Source organism: Lycorma delicatula, chromosome 7 (assembly GCF_047948215.1).
Source record: "Lycorma delicatula isolate Av1 chromosome 7, ASM4794821v1, whole genome shotgun sequence".
Taxonomy (NCBI): Eukaryota; Metazoa; Arthropoda; class Insecta; order Hemiptera; family Fulgoridae; genus Lycorma; species Lycorma delicatula.
In genome coordinates this window covers 27,567,919-27,571,885 of record NC_134461.1, presented here as the reverse complement: position 1 = coordinate 27,571,885, position 3,967 = coordinate 27,567,919, and positions in this window count along the sequence as shown.

Sequence of the window (3,967 nt, the reverse complement as noted above, 5' to 3'; positions counted from 1 at the left end):
AATTTTAATCTGTCGTAAGTTTAATAAGGGGTAAGTAAATTATAATTATCTGTTATAATGAAAACATGAATTACAATTCTAATAAAAATAAATATTACAATTTATAATTATGTATTTTTTAATGTGTATTACTTACATATTACAGCTTCAATATCTTATAATTTAAACACTCAGCCATTCTAATAACGTAACAGAACGAACGACTTCGAAAGTTCTTGTAATAAGACACCATTTCATTTTTCTTAAACTGATTAATTCTCCACGTTTGAAGGTTGTGCATGGAAATACGAGATGAACATTTGTAGGGTATGAAATTAATTTTATGCCTGAATGAAATTCGAACCTGGGACTTTCTGGGTGAAAGACTGAGACGTTACCATTCCGCCACGAAACAGCGGAGCAATAATGATATCACAACTTTAAAAAAAAATTAAATGTAGATTATCTATATTTAAAATAATTTTCGGTTAAGTATACCAAAAAAAAAAAAATTTAATTAAACACTTACCATACTGTAGATAAGATATTGCATTTTAGTAATCATTTTGAATATTTAATAATAATTTAGCAAAAGCTGATAATTACTGTAAACAATTTTATAAGTTGAAAATTGTAATCCATCATTCATAAAATATTTTTATATATTTAATTTCATATTATTTTTAAATACAATTATTCAGTAAAAAACACTTTTTACATTTAATAAAACCACAATATTGTACAATACAAATTGTAAATACAATATATTTCATTTTAATATAGGCATTAATTATTTCTGACCTAAAAAATAATTAAATGTATACGTGTGCTCCCGCATGTGTGTGTAAGGTAACTTTTAAAAATTTGAAAGAGTCAAGGGTTGACTTTCTTCATCGCACCGTTGAACAATTGCTACTGTAAAACAGTTAAAAATATTAAACTAGTAGTCTATTTAGTCTCGTCTTTCTACCCCTACTCTCCCCTCTTCACTTTCATTATGTTGTTTATTGCAAGCTGTTTGTGTGTGTGTGTATATCATTTCTTAGGGCACGTACTCATTTATAACCTTGAACATTAACTAAAAGTCATTTTTTGTTTTAAAGTGTTTTCATCACTACAAAACAGAGTTACTCTAGGCAGTAGCACAGGACATGATTTTTTCTATAGTTATAAAAATAAAATTTAGAACTATACTGCAGCTGCCTTTCTTTTTTGTTTTAATCCCTCGCGCGTACGAGCAAGCGCACACACACACACACAGAACAGATAAAAAACTTTGCTTTGCTTTGAAGGAGACACAGAAGCGACTAATGGTTGCAAAAATTGTTAATCTATTTTATTGATTAAAAGAATTTAAAATAAAATTAGTTTACATTGAAAAATCATACTGCCGCATTTTTATAGAAAATTCTTCTTCGTCTAGAAACTCATTGTGGAGTTATACGTATCCGTGCATATATTGTTACGTTTGACAAGTGCATATATTAATTTGTGCATATAAAAGTATTGTGGGATTTTTTTAAAATTACAATTTAAATAATTTTTTCGGTTCCATTTATGCACTGATATGGAACCGTTTTTAATTTTTCTTTTCCGTTGATAACTGTTTAATAACGGAAAACCGCATCCAGTGTCATCTCATCTCATCCTTTCAATCAATACGTAAAAAATCAATACGTAATTCAATCAATACGCGGTGGTCTTGGAGGCGAAAAAAATGTTTTATAAACCCTTCTGTAGAGTACTTTTAGCGGATTTCCAAAGAATTTGTAAAAATCGCTACTGCGCCCAGTAAAAATTTTCTAAGGGGTTATCAGGGGAGGGGATCAATTTTTCTTTACGTTCTGGAGTCTCCTGAACACGATTCTGCAATGTTTATATAGTGTGAGCGGGAATTAACTACCTATTGAAAATTCTTTATAACTTTTTTAATACTTAACTAATCTTCATGAAACAAAAAAACATTTTGTTCCTTACAATGGTAGAATTGTTATGCGTTGCTAAAATTTTACATAAGCACCATCATTATCTTTTCCGTAAACGGTTTGTAAACATTTTCAGTTTCCGTAAACGGTTGGGGATGTTCGCGACAGACTTCTGCAGATAATCCAGCGGTACGTTTCCAAGAACTTGCAAATTCATTCGACTCCTTGCTGGCTATTCAAGGGGGATGACGAAACATTTCTATAACATTTTTTTTTTTTGAACTGTGGAGGTCTTGAAATATCAACGTTTGCAAATACCACGATAAAATTTTAGTCGATCGCAATACTTTCCCTTTATAGCTATGCTATTCCAGCACCAATAGAACTACAACCGGAAAAAAAAATGTATGTTAAAATGAGTAAACAAACATATGCCTCTTGTGGAAGCTCAGTAACATATAGTAGCTAATTTGTAACAGTTATGTTTCACCATCATCAGTTCCTTACTTTTTCGATTCTGCAACCGGTTTTATTTAATAATTCATATTTGATAGACCTAGGGTATAACATCGCTTTAAATTCTTGGCGTTTCACTGACAAAGGATGCAATTAAACAAGGCTCCCTACTAAATAAATCTGTGGCAGACATTTAGGTGAATTTCCTGTTATACGATTCACTCATTTGAAGATATTTAACTGGATATTATTAAACTAATTGAAAAAAAAATATCTGATATGGACAACACATGACTTTCTTGTACGCCTATTAAATTACATTTACACGTTTTTTTTTTTTTTTAATGAAATTTACTTAAAATTTTATTTCATTTTTTCACTTTTTTTTTGTTATTGAATTATTATTCAGTTTTTTTACAATGAGAGGTTAATTATTATTAATAAATCAATTCATTTAAATTTTAAAAAAAAGTTAGAAAAAGGAGACGAAATCTGATGTACTTTCCCCTAAGATCCAAATATTCCATTAATTAAAATTTTATTTGGCTATAACTCTGGAACCGATGAAAATAAGTACCACTTATGATATATCGTTGAAAATCTCTCAATTTGGGTTTATTACTGCAGTTAAGAAAACGTCAAACATTTACATTTTTGTTGGATTTTGGGCTTTTTCTTACATTTTTGGTGAAGTCGATTGCAATGAAAACAGGAGGTGCACAAATAGATGTTACAATAGTCCTAAATCCAAAATTTCAACATCCTACGGCTAATCGTTTTTGAGTTATACGAGATACATACGTACAAACACCACGCCTGAACTAGTCAAAATACTTGCTTTACATCGTACAAGGAAGTAAAAAATAATATGGGTATCTTGATGTCTCTTTGTCCGATGAGTAGAAAATCAAGCCAAAACTTAAATGCGTTGCCAAATACTTTTTGTAAAATTTCGCCTTTTTTGGTTAACGGAATTTTGAGGCATAAGAAAAAATGTTTAAAAGTAATGTTAAATATATCCACCTATACTTAATCTCCACCTCCTATTCCTTTTTCTGAAATAACTGCAGACATTCTGTTTGGATTGGATTGGAAATGTCGGTTTGGATTGGACTGGACTTGGACTTGGACTTGGACTTGGACTCGGACTCGACTCATTGACTCATCGGAACTAGACTCCTCCGAATCTGTTTGGTTTGGACTGGATGGAAATTTTAGATTGGCTTGGACATGGACTGGATGATTAGACTTTTTTTCTCCAAAGTAAAAGAAAGTCTAATCAGTCCATTTAAAGTCTAGGACTTCATTTATTTTTTTTCCAAAAAAATATTTGGCGTATTTCAAAAACTGCATATAGGCCGACTAAACTACAGGTTTCTCTGACCTTCACGATGTTCCTCCTATTGAATGTCACAGTTGGTTTTTTGTAGATGTGACATATTTGAATAGCAATTACTTTAATAAACTTCATTGTTAAAAAATTTGTATGTGTAACGTGTAAATGTGTAAATATAAGTGAAATGTGTATTGTAATTTATAAATGTAAATGTATTGCGTTGTAGTGTATGTAGTATGAATGTCTGCTGTGTATTATATTAATAATGTAT